A 21566-nucleotide genomic window follows, 5' to 3' on the forward strand; every position below is an offset into this window, starting at 1 on the left:
AAGTAAGGCTGCAACTCTAGCTTGCTTGTTTCATATTTGTCCTGTTATCAAATCAGAGGGACCTCAGTACACTGATGTTACAGTATGAAATATGTGCTACGGTATTTGGTGTAAGTGTGTAGTGCTTTAAAGAAAGGTGTTTCAGCTTGAAATGGCTCTGTGTTTTGTCATTTTAATTCTGCTTTGATTTATTCTTTGGACATTTTAGAGCTAGATCCCATGCAGATGGAGTGAAAGAAAATGTTGTGGTGTTTATTAATCATTAGTGAGTCTCTGAGATTCAGTGATGGGGTAACGACACAAGGTATTTGAGTACACACTTTGAATGAACTTTAATTAAAAAATATAAGGGACTGATGGTACCCTCATTATACAAGCATTGCTTTTTGAACATCATCCTGAACTGCTAATGTTGCGGTAGCTCAGTAGGTAGGAACAGTCCTTGATCTCCTTAGGAAAGCTTAAAATGCAAGGAAAAGAGAGAAGGATTAATTAAGAGAAGGCTGTTTAAGTAAGTAAAAATTGTTTCCCACAAAAAAGACATAGCAAGGTGTCAGGTTAGATGAAACATACAGACAGCTAGATAATAATCCCCTTGACTGTGTGTTTAACGTTTCTCTCATTGATAGGTTTGCCCTAGTAGTATTAAAACATTTCATTAATCTGTTTAAAACACTGCCTTTCTGTGGCAAAAGAAAATGAATGCATAATGGTGTGCTACAGGCTTTAACAAAACACATTTCATTCACTCAAGGGTCTCTGATCATTTGCCCAAAATTAAAGATCAGTTATTGAATAATTGACATCTCATTTATAAACAAATCAATAGACCCACTTAAGTGTTTGTGTAATGATAGTAATATAACCTTTCCTCGTCTGAACAGCAAATGAACAGACCAAACAGTAAAGGCATATTCTCCACCTGAAATAATTATGAGAGCTACTTAAAAATCATTTGCCTCAGCAGAAATATAAAGTATTTTTTGTGCAGTACTTACCTCCAAAATGTGTGTGTTTGGTTTCCACTTTACAAAATGAAACCTGTGTCAGTGGATTTATTTCTCTAATATCCTTCAAATGAGAGAGTAGGGGTAGAGGTTGTGTTTATAAAAGCACTGCAAGGCACCCACAATCACAACGTCCAATAGCATACGACGTGTGGAGGAGGATATTAATCATCCCTTATGCAGTGCACTGTACGAGGGGGATCACACAACTCAAACTGATGGGATTGCTCAAGATGGTGCTAAGTGGAAAATGTAAAAGCCAGCTTGCTGTTGCTTTTTAATCTCTTTCTTTCCATTGTGCACTGCTTTCTCTCCCACCACCCCCATATCTCCCCAAGACCGTCAAACGTGGTCCAATAATTTGGGCTCTAAATCCAGAGGAAGAATTTTTAATATCATCATAATTTGTTGTCAGTGTGTGTTAGTGTGTGAACAAAACTGTTGCAAAACGCTGTGTGTGTGTACATATGAACCCATCATTGCATCCTAGAAAATACCCTGGAGTGCCAAATACAGCACTTGTGTCAATTAACTCTTTAAGGCAAATTTAAATGTAGACAAAATACATACAGTACGTGAGCTGATTGGTGAGTTAGACCAACGTACTAACTAAGTATTTATAACTATTATAAGTATTTTATTATTATAAGTATTATAAGTATTATAATATAAGTATTTTATAACTATTTGCACCATGAATTAATTTTTAAAATGTAATAGAATTCAATCAGAGCTCTCTAGATATATAACCATTACTAATCCTTCAGCTGATAAGACGATCAATGCTTGAAGCAGAATTAAATATCAATGGTAGAAAAAGATTATACCTATATATATATATTGAGTTTTTAGAAGGAGCTTTGTGAATTTAATAAATTCCACAATCAGAAATGTTTTGCACTAGTATTTTAATTAATATTATATTATTTATTTTAAAACTTTTTTTTTACAACAGTGAGGGAAAACAACTTGGTATGCTGCTTTATTTTAAAAAGCAATAGTTATATTAATAAATTAATCGCAACATCTACTCATTTTTGCTGGCAACAAATGTATCAGCTTTTCCTTCATGTTCCTATAAACTCGTGCTTAAACAGTTCTATTCTCGAACAGCACTCTGAATATTTCCCAAGAATACTGAGATATTCTCTGATTTATCTAGCCAGTTTTACTAAGCTAAATTACTTCTTTATAGTGTATTTGGTGGTTTTTAAGGGGGCGTAAGGAGGACTATAGGATTAAAGGCACATAGTTTCTTCCTATTCTAGTACAGTTTATATGCTCTGTGTCCTTTTCACCTCTCTCCCTTGTTTGCTCCACTGGAGTAAGTGTTTCCTTATATTCTCCTTCTGGTTTAGATCAGCCAACATGTAAAAATAGTTTATTTTAAAATATTTGCAAAACATTTATTTTATGTAATTTAAAAAAAGTCAATTTTAATAGGTCTTCACAAATCTTCCAACAACATGAATGTATCTCAGCCCTATGCCAGCATATTTGGAAACAACATATGAGGAAATGAGACCAATAGCAATATTCACTGATAGTTGATAACATTTATAGCTATGGGGTAAGCTTTGGGGGTTTGCTTGTTACAAGGACTTGTTTTTCCTAGGGTGACCTGCTGTTGTAGAGCTGATCTTTTCAATCAGTGACTACACATGATTCCTTTTTGTGCTGATTCCATGTGAGGAAAGTTCAGGCTCAAGAGAGCTGATATTTCAGTCATATGTTAATTGTGAAATACTAGCACTTAATAATGTGCACTTTTGCTTTGCATTATCTCTCTGTGTATGAAACGTTGTTAGCTGTGTGTGTGTGTGTGTGTGTGTGAAAGAGTTTACATTAAAAACACATAATCACAGAGAGAAGGAGAATGCATAATAGCTTAGTGTTAGCTATGGCATTTACTGTATGTTCACAAACATAAACCATCCCCTCACCAAATAAAGACCAGTGCTCTCAAAAACTAAACCATTATATGTGCACCTTTCAGACCTGTAACATAAGAAATTGAGAAAAGGAGGGCTGTCAGTCAACATGCTGATGATATACAGCCTAGAAACAAATGGGGGATGCATCATCTGTTGAAACAAACCCATTTTTTCAGCATTTTGTGAACACAGCTACTTATGTCTGTATCTTATAGCTATGTTGGGAAAGTAAGAGCTTTTATTAGGGACAAATGATGAATTACTCTGGTTGAAAATATTTATAAAATGTATACCTATTTTAAAGTGGTAATGATGAAAGTAGTTAAGGCAATTTCTGTTTGTGAGTATACTCTGCCTCCATTTTTAAACTCCATTGCATTTGAATTAAAGGAATTACCATTTTTATTATGTGTACATTAAACATTTCATAGCTGTCAATAAGAAGTGATCTAATAACCACCAACTTTTACTCAGAACTACAATATTCAATATTTTCAATAAATAAATACGGCCACAGGAAATTTTGCTCGTTAGCAGGTTTAAAGTAACTGAACCATTATATGAAAATGTCCTTTTGCAGCCATATGTCTGGATCAGTTGGTAATTGTATTTCTTGTTCAGTCTGTAATAATAAATAAATAAAGGTTGGATTCCTCTTATTTCACTTTAATAGATGGTATGTTCTACAGTCTGTCTAATGACTACCAATGTAACAAAAGCATATGAAGCATACCCTTTCAAAACCCATTGTCTAGTTTTCTAATTTGAATATATACAAGTTATTTTTAGAGTTAAAGGGACATTATCCATTCTAATTTGACTCTCAATTTTTTAAAAGCTTTTTGTAATATCAAAGGCCAATATAAATGTTTCCATATTGTTGGATTTTTTTAAAATCCAATTGAAACAGTTATTTTTAAGAAATTCCCTTTTAATGTTGGCAATTCAAATGCAGCAGCACTGAGAACCCCAAACTGAAACTAATTACAAACAAAAGTAAAATGTACATCATTGTCCAAGCTGAGAGAAATGGGAAAGTAAACAAACACTAAGGCTTTTGAAAAATAAATTGGACTTACTTTAGTTCTAATTCCATAAGGTATTATTAGTAACATAGGTAAAAGGCATGTGATGGTTTACAATATCAGATTTTTAAGTTGACAGTGTTCCTTTAAATTTTCAAGTTTCAGATGTTGTTTTATTGCTTCCTCTTGACACTCCGAATTTTCTTTAGCAAGCCTGAAATGGATATGTTGCAATCTGACTGAGTTCTGGCTTTGAAACGTAACCTGTTTTTGATTGTCATCTGATACTGTACATTTTTGATGGGGTGGGGAAAAAAGAAACGGAATTAAAAGAAATTGGTTCCAGCATTTGTTGAATTTATATTCAGAACATACGCTTACCTGATATGAAGATTTTGAAACTTTTAAGGAACACACAACTATTTCCTATCAAATTTAATAATAAATTGTAGTCACACCCACATGACAAAGTTAACAACCAGTTTCAAGTTTAACTAGTAGAGGAAACTGGTAAGGCAAATTTTTTCAGGCTATTGTTACCAGCGCAGTATATTTATAGGAAACGCAACAAAGAATTAAATCAAAAGACTGATTAAAAATGCATAACATTAATGTCACAACAGTGTTTTTGTCATCTAATGATAACCTCAAAACACCTCTCTTAGTTTACAAGGATGACTGCAGCTAAAGGCAGTGCTAGACTTTTGTACATTTAAGAAACATTTTATCATAGCTTGGAAAATCATTATTTTTTGAAAGCAAAATTTATTTTGTTTACTCAAATCAGATAAATGTTACTGGTATTTTATTCATCATTTTTCTATTTATGTATATTGACATTTTTCACCAGATTCTTCCAGCGCTCCAAGTTGGGATGTCAAAAACTGTGCTTGCAGAAATGAAAGTATCCTCATTATGCAAATTTAGGTTCCACTGATAGGCATGTTCTGTTTTATAAATTACATCCTCTTGTCAGAAGTCAAATTGTATTTGAATAACTTCACGGAAATTGTCACCAAGATTTTAAATTGTGTGCCTTGTATGCCATTGTTGATTTAGTCAGTGAGTAAAAAACGGACATATGTTGATTTTTAAATGTGTGCATGATTGTTTTGTCATAAATGTTATTTAAATGAAGCCTAGATGCATATGTAATTTTTCATGTATATTTTTGTAAAGTTTTGCATTATATAAATATATTTTAATGTTTATATGTAATAAATTATGTTAACCTGTATTAGTTGCTGTATATTTTAGTCTTAACAAGTTTGTTTCCTACAAACATACTTGAAAAATTTCCTGTAGGGTAAAATAAATATACATGTTCTGATAAAAATATTAAAGTACAAAAGTTAAAATGAAAAGTGAACTTCAATTATGAAAATCATTTTTGTCTTCTATAAAAAGGCTGCCTTTCCTATTTGCATTTTGCATAAAATTTACCAAAAAACAAACACAACTGCACTTTTACTCATATTGTTGAGGGTATTTAGTTAATTCTCAAATATAAGTGGATTTCTTATTGTAAGCTAAACCAACTTAATTAAAAATACAATTTAAACTCATTACAAAGACAAAACTGATTTCAGAAAAGGATATATTTAAACAACTTACAGTACATTCTGACATGCTTATTTTAATTTAGAAAGTATGTACTCCCTTCCTTTCAAAGAAAAACCGGAAAGATGTGTTACCAGTAAAAATGTGTCCTTTATAGAAGCCCAGAGTTCTGTTGATTTTAGTTTTCAAAATGACCAATATTGCAGTTGGAGTAATCTTTGATGTTAAGAAAAGTGGAAAAATCAAAGTGAAGTGCTAAATCTGTTCCTTTTTCAAACATATTAATCTTGTCAAGATAATACATAAAATCAGTCTCTGCATTTTTTTCCAGAGCCTTTTATTCTCTTTTATCCAAAATATGAAAGCACTTAGGAGGACACAGAAATGTGGGTGACTTTGGAAAAATGATCTGAAAATCTATTTTGTCTGTTTGTATTAAACAATGACACAAGTGATGGGAACAGTGTATGCCCAAAACATGAACTACTTGTTTAACTATTGGTATTCATCATATTTGTTCAGCTCATAATACGAATATACAGCAAATTTCTGGTACAGCTTTCTTAACAATTTGACTGAGTTTCAAACCCTTGACAGTAACAAATACAAATTGCACCAGCCCAAAAAAATTGTTGGGGCTAATTTTAATATTAATGAATTCTTTACAACCTCAGTTCAGCAGTTTCGATTAAGCTTTAATTAGTAGCCAGAGGGGAATCCAAAACAAAAATAAGGAGTTGAATTGCTAATTAAGTTAGTTTGATGAGGTGGAGTTTTAGTAAAAGACTGGTTGTTGTTGGCTTTGCAGGTTCTGACAAGCTAAAAATACTAAAGATTATCATTATTGTAACTAACATTCTACATTACCACCAGATTTCTGCAAGGAGCAGACAGTTCATTAGAGTACAACACTTTTGTCTGTCAGTATTAGAATTAAAGTCTTGTTAATAAGATAGCAGTGCATGGGAACCAGAGACCAAGGCAAGCAAACATGGTGTTAAATTTGACTGGTGATAAATTATCTAGTTATTTGATACCTTGTATACATCAGAATTTAATGTACATTTATCTGTTAGTAGCTACTTGTCACTCATTTAATTTCCCCAACAGAATTTTGTTTACTGGAAATTGATGGTTAGTGATCTTACCTTTGATATGCCCATCACAATTACATTTTTTTCTATTTGATTTTTTAAAATAGCTTATTTGATATGCTACTTACATTCTAATGTGGAATATTTAATACGATATATGTAGAAGCAAAGACTCATGGTATTAAATACACTACCCCCAAAAAAATCAACATAGTATATGAAGAGGTAATTTAAGAAACCAAAGCTATGGCATCACACTTAACTGCCAATCTACATGGTAAAATTATATTGCCATATCATATACCTGTTTTACTCTAACACCTTTGATAATAGGTCAGATTCTTGGCAGCTTTGCATTATTATCAAATGTATTTGTAAATCTGGAAATTAACTATTGCATTCAATTAAATACTTTTGACATAATAAGTGTGCTACAGTAACTCCCCAAAGATTACTAATTATAACCACTAAAGCTCTCCAGTGATAGCAATTTGACCAAACTACACATCAGAAATACGTGATGTATCTTTGTAAGGATTGTATGGCATGTAATTTGATTTCTCTATACTTTGATGTTTTCTATAATTTGTACTTTATCCTTTTGCTTAAGGTTTCAAAGCCTACAAACCCAATAACTAAGGGATAAGAGAAGACAGGAAAATAAATGATATTGTTTCTGGGGTATTAAATATAAGCCTGGCTATCAGAGCTACATAGCACTAGCGAATTGTAATCAGGTACTTTGACTTAACACTGTTTTGTTTTATAATAAGAGTGGTTGCCATATGTTGGAAGCCCTATCTGCCTGTGTCTTAGGGGTTTCATACCTCTGTAACAAATCCAAAAACTCATTTTATAATACCTTAAATCTACCCATTGTAATGTAGCTCCACTAGTGTAAATCCACATCAAACTTTCCTCATGAATGTTGCTAGAAGATTACGTATATTATCACTGAAAGCAAAAGGAGAAGCATTGAATTAGAATGCAGTAGATACAGCAAAATAACTGTCTCTAAATCTTCTTTTAATGCATAGTTTACAATTTTCTTTCACTCAGCATGAAACTGATTAAAAGCACATGGATGCCCCTCATAAAGAATGCTTTGTGCAAATAGATGCATTGTTTAATATATTTACATCCCTGAATACTTGAAAATCTGAACTGTAATACAGCAATGTGATGGCTGTTGAAAAGAAGCATACAGTATCCATAATATAGCTATCTAAATATACAGTAAATTCCTCTGTTGTTTTAGTACATTCTATCTGCAAACATATTGGTAGATCAAAGCCTGTTATAATAAGCATATTACATTTTGGCATAAGCTGTTGATGGCACTATTTTTGATGTAGTAGCTATGTGACACCATCCAGCAAGTAAACAAACAATATGGCCATTGTCGAGGTGTGGTATAGCCTACACTGTGGATACATGTGTATATATAATCTCCAATCACTATTTTTTAAAATATAAAACCAAATCTTTATTCAAATCTTTACTGCAGCCGTAATTATTCCGCATTATCTATTAAAGGCCTATCACAAGGTCAAGGCCAAAACAGAATGCCACTGCAATTTCTTAGTATCAGACTTTACTGTACAATTACCCTTTCCCAACGGTACCACAGAGGAAATGTTTTTTCAAGCACCAGGCTTACATTTTCCCACACATTTTACTCATAGCTGTCCATTTTATCTGAAACAGACAATTAATAAAATAACTATGAGTTTGATTTAAACAGGCATATAGGAAACTGAGTAAGCTCAGATCTCTGGTTCATGAAATAAAATACTAAATAATTAAAAATACAAAGAACATTTTCTAAATTACAAAACCTGAAAAGCAATGGCATTCTGTAAACCAATGCTACCTTTTAATGACTGTGCTCCTGATTCTCCTCTGACTCATGCTAGTTTTATAACAGTTTCACTCCCATGACTTCGATGGAATTACTCCTAATTATTGTTGATGACAGTGACAGGAAAATCAGACCTTTTGTATCATGTTAAGATTCTATGTTACATCTAAATACATCTAACAGAGTAAACAGCACACTAATAATGTTAATATTTGGCAGATGCTTTGAGGTAGCTACTTCTCCATGTATTGTTTTCCATTCTCTAAGTCTTGTTTCAACATCAGTGGAACCAGCTATAGAATATGCTAGACATCATAAAATTTATCTTGAGTGGTTTTTTTATATAACAAAAAATCAAAATCTTGATGATGACAGTGTATACACTCAATTTCATTAGTGGAAAGAGTATAGTCCTGGCCATCATTTTATGTTCTTAAATATACAGTAAGAAATAAATATTCAAAGAGTACAGTATTTGTTTTAACTGATGTACTTTTAGAATGAAATCTTGGCTAATTTTGAAATGGCACGAGGCTCAGTGAATGAGTTAAATCAAAATGAAAACTGCACTGAGGTTGTGTTTGCTGAGCTTCTAGTAAAACATGTCTTTTGATGCCTGTCTTTTGTGCCTCTTCACCCACCCTCCAAAATCATCATTTGGATAATGAACTCCTGACCCTGACCTGACTTGAGCGTGTGTATGTATGTGTTGGGGGGGGGGAGAGGGGGAAGGCTGAGCTGATAGTTGCGTGTATATTTTTAATAAATCTAGTTTTACTTTAAAATGTACTTTTTTTTCATTTTTAAAAAGGATGGGGAGAATTATTTAGGGTGACCTAATGGAGGAGAAATCAGATGACATTAGCAAAAGAAAATTAAGGCTGTATAGAAGGAAACAACTGTAATGGTGAGGTCCGTTCGACTGGAATAGTCTCCTATGGGAACTGGAGAAAGAACCATCACATGCGTCATTAAAAATTAGGCAGGATGAAAATATTCAAGAATATTTACTCGTGGGAATCTTGAAGTAGCATAGGGGTGGAAAATGATCATTCTATATTTTATGCCTATGAATATTTTGGGGGTTGATGCCTTATGTTGTAAGACATCACCCTAGCAAATATCTGCCACAGGGCTATATGTGGCATGAAAATGATGGGGCTAGTCAACTTAACATACAAGAAAAAATGAGTGCCTGAAAACTTTAGAAATAGACATTAAATAAGTTGATGATTCTCAGAAACAAACTACTTTAGAAAATTAACCACTGTCCAGGAAAAAATTAAGTAAAAAACAAATCGGTATCCAAGATTCCAATTTTAACCATAATGGGTAAATAAAATACCCCTGGAAGGAAAAGATACTTTATTTCATTTGTACACAGAAATGGGCAACTCATTCTGTTTCGGTATAACTGTCTATTTTAACTGGGGTAATCCTGTCACTTTTATTACATTTGTATATTTCTGTGGTATTTTACCAGACTAGGTAAAGCACAGAATTGCTATCTGTTCAACCTGTGTCATGCTTGATCAAGATTCAAATATCACAGTAACATAGCTCAGCACAGAAGGTAATTTAAAATTACGTTACTTAAAGGAAGACGTGTTGAGAAGCCAGCACTCTGAACACAATAGAGGAACCCAGAAGCACTAACATCTCCATCTATCATCACCTAACTCAGTGGAAACTTATACAGTATTTCTTTCTTACATTAAGCATTGCACACCTTTAACTAGTATTATATTCAGCAAATCTCTCTTTAAAAGAGATCTTCAATGAGTATCTTTTGTTTTCCACACAGTATTGTGTCTATTATTGCATTGCAAAGCAAACAAAAATCAGCTTTCATATAATTTAGATTCAATAAGGTTTGCCAGGCTTCCTTAACTAATCAACAGGATGATTTTGTTAAACTTGGAGCAAAATTCAGACAAACTTGCACGTAGGATTTGGCCTTGAAAGGTACACATTTCTGGTTAGAGTCAGTTCTCAATGGCTTGGAAAGGACATGCTAAGGCAGAGAAGCAATGTGTTGCAACAGTATCCACTGCAAAGTTTATGTCTCTTCCTATGTAGATAGAAAGATGGACAGGCTGGCAGACAGGACTATTCTGGTTTGGGGGAGCAGACAAAAATAATGTGATCATATTTCATCTCATTGTTCCTGGTTAATGAGTTCTGCCAGCACTTCCGAGCTAGGAGGGTAGTGTTTAGAAAAGACAAAGGAATTCTTCTTTTGTCTTTCTTCACGAACTATCAGACCCCATTACTGAAAATTAAGGTTCAATAAAATTCTTATTCAGAGATAATTAGCGGACAGCTTTGTGGTGCAGAGGATAATATGACCAAAGTGCTGGTTCACAGCAGTGTGTGCTGAAGTATGAAAGGGCCAGTTCTCGATCCCCGCTTCTGAGGTCATACCCCCTCATCCTGCATACAATGTGGCAGTCAAAATGCAGCATTCTTACCTGCTGTGATCAAAAAACAGCAAAGCAAATAAATTATTTCAACCCCCCTCTCACAGTTTCTTTTTTAAACAAAGCTAGATCATTAGTAATAAACTATGACTTCATTAGAATGTTCCACACAACAGGATTACAGAAGAATGTGTCAATAATTGGCAAAGGTTTGTCTTTCATTAATTAACACCTTTGTATGAATACAAACTTGTTATCCTCACATTTTATAGGTGAAATATTACCATTAAAATTAGACCTCCAGTTTAAAAAAAAAAGGTTGCTTGCGTTAATTTGTACAACTGAACATTTTCCAAATATTGTTTATATTTGGAAAGGAACCAGTATTGAAAGCAGCCAGCATTTTACACAAAACATTTTGTCTGAGTAAAAGGTGAAGGATGCATCGAGATCCATTACTAAAAATCCAGGAGCAATATTCAAGGCAATACCTGACTGAATATTTTTTTTAAGTGCACTAACTTTACATTTGCTTTTTCTTTTCTCACCTGTCACTGTGGAAACAACTCATAAACTTAAAGGCAAACTATACTATTGGGCTATTTATTTTCAACCACAGATGCTCTTGTTGATAGTGAACAAAGAGACACCCTTTGTCAGCACGTTCAGGCCTGTTGGAAAGTTATCATACGTTTTAATTAAAAAATCAATCAGTTACATTTGCACCATTTTATGTGTTTGTAAATGCTTGTTACTCTAAGGCCTGTAAACACTGTCAGCCAGACGGGGAAACTTTTGTGAGTAGTTCTGCTGACAGCAATGGGGCTACTCGTGACCAAAGGATTTGCAGAATGGAGCCTGTAAAGTGTGATCTCTGAGCCTGGTTTTTAGAAATGGTGAGCACTCAGAGCTCCCTTTGACTTCAGGAATAAGCTCTCATTCTTGAGGAAGATTGTGACAGGGAGAGCTTTGTTAATGGTTTGTCATGTCTGCCCTGTTGTCCGGCCATTCCAGAAGAAGGACAGGAGACACTGGATGGGTTTTAATTAGACTGCAACTTTGTTATTAACTGTCTGGGAGTACCTGGAAGATAAAAGTTTTCAGTACAGGTAAATCCATGATCATTTCAAAATCTACCTTGTGGGCTGGCTTCCATCCAGCCCACCCCCCTTTTCCATCCTGGTCCCCAGCCAACCCACTGCTGGGACACTCCCCCTAGAATGAACATTAAGGTGGGCTATAAAAGAGGGAGGGGAGTTGGCTGCCTGCCCTGCCAGTCATGGGAGTCCCAAATTCCTGCTCTCCCTCCTCCCGGTTTCCACTTCTTTAACAAACACCTCCTTTAAATCCTTTAACAATCCATTTATCTGATCACTGTAATCCTTTCCTATGGATTACCAGCACTGGACATCCACGCCATGCTTACAGAAGTTGTGTCATCATAGCCTATCTCCCGTTCCATGCTTGCCTCAGCTACATCCCCTTGAACCCACTGTGAGGAAGGCACACACAAAAAAATGCCACTTTGCTTTGGCCAATCTGGCAGTGAAGGAAAAATTCCTTCCCAGCCTTCCAAGAAAGGAGCAGCTAGTGCAAGTACCCCCAGCAGATCCTGACCAAACCTGGTGTTTTGCCACGTCCAAGGGTGGGAGGTGGATGCTGTTCTGCTTGGGCTGAGTGAGAGAGGCTTTTTCCCACTTGGCTTGCTCCTATATATTCTCCCCTCCCTTCCGGTCAGGTCACCTGGGGGATGAGTCAGCTGACCTGCTCTGTGGCTGCACTAGTCATTGCTTCTCTACCTCTTAAAGAGGTATAGCTCTTCCCGCCGCCACAACAAGCCAGACAACAGCCCCCTTTCCCACACTTAAGGTGCGGTGTAGTCATTCTGGTCAACTGCAGCATGTAGCACTGTGTAAGGTATATAAATGGAAATAGCTTAAATATATTGTTAGGTTTGTTCTCTGAATTATATATGCCTGCAGATTAATACTGTGAGCTTCTTTGCATCGAACACAAGTTGCAGTTTAAGGTTTCAGTGTATTTAAATTTTAAATTGGTTTCAAACAATAGTCAATGTGCAACTGGTAAAAACAAGAGATATATATTTTTTCTTCTGTTTCCAGATTGCTTCTTTAAAAAGAAAGCCCTGATCTAATAAAGATGGAAAACATCCTTATAACATTTTTTTTGTATTTTTTTACAAAAAGTTAGAACGTCTAGATTTTTCAGATTGCTTGAAATATTTATAAACAAAACAGATCAATAAAGTGTATTGTTAGCTAGATGTGGGGTGAATCATGACATCATACAAGTCAGTGGCCAAACTCACATAGACTTCTGTGGGGCCAGGATTTCACCCATTATGCACAGTAGCACTTTTGCACACATTTTATGGTGTGTGGTAAACTATGTATGTGATTAGAAAGGGAAAACTGAGAATGCTGCAGAGGTGGAGGTGTGCAGGGAATGTACCAAGGACTAGTTTAGGAATCCAAAAGCAATTGCAATAGAGTGTATGCAAATCAGAAATATAGTGGTCTCCTGCAAGCCTCTTCTGCTGTCTATTTTAAACATTGATTATTTATGGATAGAATTAATGGGCCAATCCTGACTTCAATGGAAGTATTGTCTAGCCAAAAGCTGCTGGATTAGGCGTCTTCATTCTATGCATCTCTGTAATATAAAATAGGATTTGTAGCCTTCTTCTATAAATATTATCCATAATTTAAAATACAATATATTCCAACTTCTATTTGTTATCAGTTGTCCATGAATATGTTCCATTAATAAACACTTGCCAATTTTCAAAAGTAGAAAACATAATAAAGAGACCAATATTAGGGTTCAGTCAAACCCCATTGTAGTTGATAGGCATGTTTGCACTGACTTCAATGAGCCTGGGACCCAGCCCTGAGTTATTTAGAATGAAATTGTTTTTTTTTTTGTTTGTTTTTGAAACAAAATGCTGCAAAATCATTTTGGTAAGTTTAATTTTAAAAAGACATGGGAGCGTTTCTTTAGGAAACTACTGCCCTGTGATTCTGAAGTGTAGCGAAGGGTGGTTTGTTTATATACAATACAGTTTATATACAATATATATACAGTACAGTATATAGGCCCAGAAAGCCTGAGTTGATGGTTCGTTGTGTGAAAGTTCTGGAGTTCAGCAGCTTTTGCTGCCACACTTTCATTACCCCATTGCCTGCCAAGTTGCTGATTCTGGGTGAGTTCATGACAGTCTGTGCCGTGTAAGGGCAGGGCAAAAATGCATTGTCCTTGGAGCAGCCTGGGAGAGAGATTGCGAGCCAGCATGTCACTGTGCTGCATCTGTACCTGGTGCCATGTACGCTCCCTGATGTACAGTGCAGCTATTCCACTAGGCATGTTACAGATGCAGAACCAAAACGATGCCTCTTCCTGCCTACCTGCACAAGGAAGGGTATAGCAGCTCTTGCCCCCACACACTGCTACCTATTATGTGAGTAGGTGGTATAAGGCCCTTTGTTCTATTACATTCCTGCAGCACTGCAGCACCCAAGCCAGGATTTGGCCCTGTACATCTAGGAACTGTGTATGTGTGTTTTCATCAGAGACAGCCTTCACATTAGAAAGGTTAAATTCTTTAGACCTATTCTGATCTCATTCACACCAGAGTAAATCTGAAGCCAGTCCATCAAAGTCACTAGTTACAAAGTAAGATCCACCACTACCACTGTACAGAGTTCCACTCAAGTCTGGGATTCTATATGGTCTAAGGCCACAGTCTTGCAACTTGTTCCACCCAGGAAGATCACTTTCCCTGTGTGGGGCCCCATTGACCGGCCTAAGGATTTGAACCACGAATCAAGGCCTGAGTGAGAACACAAACAGGCCATATGGGAGGGCCTGTAATTTAGAACCAGTCACTCATGCAAAAGGGAAAAATGTTAAATCCCCATAGATTACTTAGGAAAAATTTTAGTGAGCATTTTAAAAAAATAAAATGAGTTAAAATACTCTACAGAAAATGAATTAACGAATAGTACTTGTTAAAGAGTAGGGGACCTAATTTTTTTTTACTTACTTTTTTCCAAGTGAATTTGTACAATAATTCAAGCTGCAACGATTTTCTGATTCCAATTTTTGCTTTTCTTTCTTTCTTTCTTTCTTTCTTTCTTTCTTTCTTTCTTTCTTTCTTTCTTTCTTTCTTTCTTTTATGTTTAACACTAGGTTTGTCACTTTTTCAGTAATATGAGGAGTAACTTAAAAATAATGCCAAGTAATTAATAAATAATGTCTATCTTCTGCAGTTACAATGCACTTTTCACCATGTTGTTTAGATGCTAGCTATTTGAGGAAGTTTTCAGATGTGTCGCCCACCCGGGGATGTTTTAAGGCATCTCTTCTATGGAATGTAGGAGTTATTTCAGTCTTTGTGGAAAGTATCACTTTAGTAATAGCTTTGAAGCTGTAACGAAATTACCCTCTGAAATCTTTAAAAAGGTAGGAACAAAATAGTTGGGGAACTACATTTTTAAATTACTACGCATTAATGACTGATTAAGTATGGTTTGACCTCTCTCAAAATCTTTAATAGCATTCAAGTATTCAGTAATTCTGAGTGCTTTCATTGCCTTACACCTATTTCTTTTTCAAAACAAATGCAAAGGCAACCTGATTTGTAATCAAGATTGTATGAGCGATAATATAAAATAAATTCCCAATCAGATTTTCAGTTTACCTAGTTGAAACAGAAAGTTTCTTGGGAAATTTACTTGGGGTTAAACTATTCACTTTTAAAATAAATCAAATAATTGATTATATACCTCTAACAGGCTTATCTCCGCATCTGTGCGTCTTACTTTATATTGATAGTCAGTAAACATAAATATAGACAATGCAAAGAGCCCAGTTTTGTTCACCTTATGCTGGGAAACTCTGACAGACTTCATGCATGACTGGATTCCAAGAATCAGACCTTTCCCCTCAAAATTAGAGATATGGTACCTGTAGGTAAGAAGGGATTTGTGTTCCAGCATTTAAAAGTTTGCAAAGTATATATAAAACAAAATACAGTTTTCTCATTCTGATTATTATGTGAAATGCAGGGTTCCCAAATATTTGGATGAATCCCTGTTTAAAAAGCACTCTAAACAGTATGGTAGTGATCTGATGGTAATGAAATGGGAATCTGTTACCAGAAGGTTCAAGCTTTTCCTAGATTTTTTTTTTTCAGTCTCCAAAAGCAGAGCCACAATATGATAGATTTAACGCATTCCTTTAGAGAAAACACAGTATATATTTTTAAACAAAGATGTTCAAAATTCTCTTTGTAATATATACATATTGTACAGTTGTAGGCATCTTTTTAGACAGCATTTGCTTTAAAAGAGAAAGAAGTAATACTCTATACTGTAATATTGTCTTCAACTGTTAGTTTAGAAGTTTTTGATACTGATGCTCAATTTATCAATTATTAACAAGACGAAAGCCAAAATTTGGTTGTCTAAAGTTAGGCATGGAACTCCATTTTCAGGTATCCAAATAAAAGTGGCCTAATTTTCCAGAGTGCGGAGCACCCACAGCTCACATTGACTTACCGGAGAGCAGCAGGTGCTCAGCAATTCTAAAAAACAGGCCATTTTTCTGTTGGTGTCTACATATGGATTTAAGTGCTAACTTTAGGATCTCGCCTTTGAAGGTTTTGGCCCAAGTCCATTAAAGTGTATAAATTGTTGCACGTACCATTAAGAATGGCTAATTGTCACCTTCATTAAATCTCCCCAAAACTTCCTTTATGTGGTTGCACCACTGCATAGGATGGTCAAAAGAATCTAACAGACCAGTGTTCCCTTTTTGTTACTCTATATAAAATAAATCTGATAAGGAGTTAAATAGTCTGGTGCACTACATTAGGCATACCTCTTCCTATGCCTAACAAATAGACCAAGTCTATAAAATACAGAGAAAGAAAATCAGTGGTGAAAAGTTACCCTCACATGCCCTTTTAGGGCTGAGGATGACTAATTTTTAGCATAAACATAACCACTATCTTTGATACTTAGTGATATTATGCCTTTACTTCATGGAATGTCATTCCAATTTAGAAATGAAAGACTTTCTTTTGCAATAGTTATTGAAAGTTTTAAATAATGGATTGCTGGATTGGGTTGCAGTGCACAAACAAGGCTATAAATTGCTTTGATCTCCGTTCCATAATATTGCATAGTAACTTACTTTTTGTGTAGGGAAACCTTTCTTTCAAGAGCTTTAACATGTCTCCTCTCTGAGATTTATCATGAGCCAATATCAATGGCTGTTCAATATAGTAAGTTCCATCAAACTCTTCAGGATTGATTTGTAGAGCTTAATATCTAGCTATGGCCACTTGGTTGCTGAGCTCTCTTGTAATCTCCTTAAGGCCTATATTTGTTTTTGTTGTTGTTGTTGTCTTTCTCTCTATGCTAATACATGAAGACTGGTACTGATACTCACAACTCTGCGGAACGTAGATGCTACTATTTTGAAACTGAGGCCTGGTGGATTTTCAAGGAGTAAAGTTAAAAACAGGGTACCCCCAATCTCTCCAAACACTTGAAAAGTTGCACAAAGGAAGTACAGCTAGTTAATAAGAAAGCTTTAACTAAACAAAAAAAAACATGACAGGTATCTGCAGAAACCTGAATTCATTCTTCTCTTTCAGAGTATATACATCCAGTTCTTTTGCCATTTACAAAAACTCTGTTCAAACTTAGTGGCTATTAAAAAAATCTCATCTAATTAAAACAGTTAACTAGTTAAGAAACATCTATGGGAGGAGCAGCAAATGAATTGGGTTTAGTCCTTTTTTGTAGTCTTTTCTTCAGTGGGCAAAACAGAGAATTTGCTGTTCCTACATAAAGGTCATTATTAGCCTGAAGGTCTATGCAAATCCTTAACACCAAACACTAATAATATTAGAATGGAGTAAGTAATAAAAGAAATAAAGAAATGGAGAGTACAAGATAGTCTATGGAAAAGGATTTAACAACCTGCCAATAGAATGCTTTCTTTGTAAATGCTTTATACGTGACGTTTGCTTTCACAGGCAAGTTCCCAGTTATCATTAGGACAAGCAAAATCCTTCAAGTTGATCAATAAAGAACTATCTTTATGTTTAGTTTGATTTTTACAATGTTCCCTTACTTATGTGTTCCTGTGTCATTCTTTTGTGAAGACATTGACCATATGATGATATTCAAATGGCCAAGCATTTACAATTTTCAGATCTGCCAAATAGCGAATCAACCTTTATAATTAAAGGTGACAAGCTGACAAGGAAAATGAATGTAAAATTGTATATGTATATGAATTTTTGTGTCAGATCGCCGTCTGTGCACTTGTTTTCTCTTTGTCAATAGCCGAAGGCTCATTTCTCTGCACTAGAAGCGCATTTTATATCGAGGCCTTCAGACAGCTCCCCTTCGCCCTAGTGAATTTGCTGATTAATTTTGGATGCTCCTCTTAATTAACACCCCAAAGGAAGTCTAGATTTTCTAGCCTATATTCCATGTAAAACAAGTGAATCTGAAGAACAATGACCTAAGGAGACAGGCGCACTGTGTCCGAATGACATTACAAGAACATTGAATATCTCACAAGTCAGGACCTGGTCAGGCAATGCCTAGGGAAAATGTAGGCCTTTAATCAGGGCAGAAATGAGATTCATATTAGTCCAGTTTCATTTTCTTTATTGCTGACAAAGAGAGGCTGGGATGGATGCCACCTGACAGTTGAAACATGGTGTCCCTATGCAGGAGCGGGTGCCACTGGCCTTGATTAATAATTGGTACCATTTTGACTTTGAGGCAGATAAGTAGATGATGGATGAGAGAAAAATGGTGAAGTGATTTATTAGAACATTAGGATAAAATAACGAACTGGCTAATTGCACATGAGCCTCAAAAACATAACTGTGGAGTCAGAAATACAGTGCCAGGTAGCAATAATTTCCACATCAGTTTTCATTATCAGCTATTTTTATAGAATTTTTATATTTAGAGTTTCTGAGTATAAAGCTTTAACAGTTCTTGTATGTCAAGCAAATGAAATATTGAGTTTTCAATTTACATACTACTTATCACTGCCCAAGAGAAGAAACCACTATAACTAAGCTGTGCACACTAAACCAACTGTTGCTTCCCTGTCAAAGCTAATAAAACCTCCCTATCCTTATATTTCCTAGCAGACATTAACAGGGTAAAATATTTTAAGGCATTCTGAGATGCATGTGTGTCTAGCCCAAAACCCAACATAAGGAAATATCTGTGACCTATATTAGATCCTATAAAAGTTTACAGTCCCTTTGGTAGACATCTCTTTTCTAATTCACTTTTGGGTGCTTTGAGCTTCCAGATCTGTGCTTTGATAGTTATTTTAGAGGCTGAGCCATCTACTGCTTGCTATTTTATACTGCATATGTTCAGCATAGTACAATTACAGATTAGAAAAGCATGTGGTGACCTATCTATTCCTTGTCTGGTAAAAACCTTCATCTTGTTGTTATGATTCCATTTTTATTTTCTTTTTTTTAATGGCAAAATGCTCAACCAATCTCACTTGGAAATTTTAAACTTCTAACCTGCACAATCTGTTTAATTATTTTACTACTCAACTGCCAACACAAAATGTGACTGAATTGTCGTGTAGTTCTGATTGTTAAACCAAATGAAATTAAATAAGACCAACAACTATATTGTCAGTATGTGATAGATCTCAAATTAACATTAAAAAAGGGACTAAGGAGCTAATATGTGACCCATGTGTAATCTATTATCATACTATTGGCAGTACAGAAATGCCACATTTCATAGTTACTCTAGATGAAGTTTAAAAGGCAGAAGATTCCATGCAGGTAAGCAAAGAGAATTTTCAAACAATGAAATGCAAGCAGTTTGTTATAGTACAGGGGTAAAATTATACTGCTCAGAAACACTAAAATCAGAAACAATTCAACTCTGTCTCCTCTCCCCTTTCTTCTTTAACAGGGATAAAAAAAGGGATCCACTGGATTAAAAGATATGTGACACCAATTTCTGATCCAGTTTTGAACTGCAAAATGCCAATAATGGTTTATTTTTGTTAAGAGAGTCAACTAAATTACATATTGATTTGTTAAGAATTTATCTGGATAAAATGTTAATAGAACAAAATGTGAAAAGTTTATTTTAAAGCAAAATTAGAAATGACCAAATACAATTTTGGACTGATTTGAAAATTTAAAAAATCCATTGTCAACTTTGTTGAAAATGGTGGGCTAAATTCGAGCCTGAGAACTGCTGTGCATGTCTGAGGGAAGTATAGGATCCCAGGCATCTGCAGAACAGACAGTGGTCTCTGTGCCTCAGAGTTCTACCTCATTCCAATTAACATGGATTTCATTCTGGTGGTCAGTATGAGTGTCTGTTAAAACTCCAAAGGGGCAGAGCATAATTTAGGGGGACAGGAGGGTGTTTTAAGCCAGATACTTTCAAGACTGTATTTGGTAGAGCAACTTACAAATGACATTGCAAAGCGTAGCTTGGGCTCCACAGCTCCACAGCGTACTCAAGGGGGAGCCACATGGCTATCTGTGAAAAGGACACCTTTCCCTCATCCACTTATAAGGATGGGTATGTGATGGGTTTTAACCCCAATGTAGGCCTTGCTAGAGTCCTAGGCATGATTAATAGTATGAACCAAAGTAAGCCTGGCCTTGGCAGAAGAGTAACACACCAGCTACTGGCTAACCAAGTAAGCACATTCCTGACCAGAGAGGAGGGTATAAGAACACACCAACCTCCCCAGTAACTATGTAAATAAATTCCTAAGAGATGGTGACAGAACACACAGACCCCTCGCAAGTTAAGAATGGAATGACAGGCTAATGGATGAGGAAGTTTTCTTTGACCTGCAGGTAATAATGAAAAGCATGTGGAAGGTACTATGTAACTCGTTTGCATCCATATATAAAAGGAGAGGCATCTTTGTACTGGCCTAGAGGACAGCATCATGTTATGTTGATTGAGCTGGTACTTTGTCACAGGCTTACCCTTGCTGGTGTACCTGTAGCTCCTATGAGGCACTAGTACCGTGCTTTGTCGACAATAAACCTGGACGAGCAATTTCGCCACTGATCCAAGCCTGTGGTTTTTCTGTATGAGTAACGAGGTCTGCTGAATCAACATGGTGCACTTTCTGCTGGTGCAGAATATACAGGAGCTCCAGACATAGGAGAGCAGCAGCAGAATAGCAGCCCTTAGCAAACTGAGAGAGGTTATAATGGAGAAAGAAGATAATGTTATTAGCTCTGAGAGGGGAGTGGGGTTCTCTGAGTTAGAGCAGAGGATCGGGAACCAGGACCTCTGGTTTTTAGCCTGGCTCAGGGAGGAGAGTGGGGGTTACTACCTTCTCTGGCAAAATCTGAATGTGTTCCCCCAGCATCTGTTGCTTTTGTCTGTATGCCAAATGGATTGCAGGAGTGCCCTTCCCTGCTGCAGTTAACTGTTTCTGGGCAACTCCATGCATTAATGCATCAATTTTAGGTGTTAAACCACTCTCTCGTGGTTTAGTATTTCTATACGGTCATTCATCCAGTTCTCGCAAACAAATCACAGCCTCTGTCTCTTAAGGTGCTCTGTTAACCGTATTGTTTCCCCATCCATCTTA

The 21566-nt window shown here is 35.6% G+C and overlaps 1 long non-coding RNA gene across 3 annotated transcripts in view; it reads right to left on the reverse strand.

The window, feature by feature from the left end:
• Positions 1-320: 320 nt before the first annotated feature.
• The window catches only part of LOC140905009 (uncharacterized), a 154901-nt gene continuing 133655 nt past the window's right edge, over positions 321-21566 (reverse strand). The window contains exons 2-4 of one of the 3 annotated variants that reach the window (XR_012156710.1): positions 7483-7574; positions 4021-4180; positions 321-460 (exon numbers count right to left, since the gene is read on the reverse strand). This is a non-coding gene — a long non-coding RNA (uncharacterized LOC140905009). Of the gene's footprint in view, positions 461-4020; positions 4254-7482; positions 7575-21566 lie in introns of all 3 variants that reach the window. The other 2 variants (XR_012156709.1, XR_012156708.1) reach the window with 2 other exon arrangements.

The sequence above is a fragment of the Lepidochelys kempii genome, chromosome 1, assembly GCF_965140285.1.
Source record: "Lepidochelys kempii isolate rLepKem1 chromosome 1, rLepKem1.hap1, whole genome shotgun sequence".
NCBI classification, from domain to species: Eukaryota; Metazoa; Chordata; order Testudines; family Cheloniidae; genus Lepidochelys; species Lepidochelys kempii.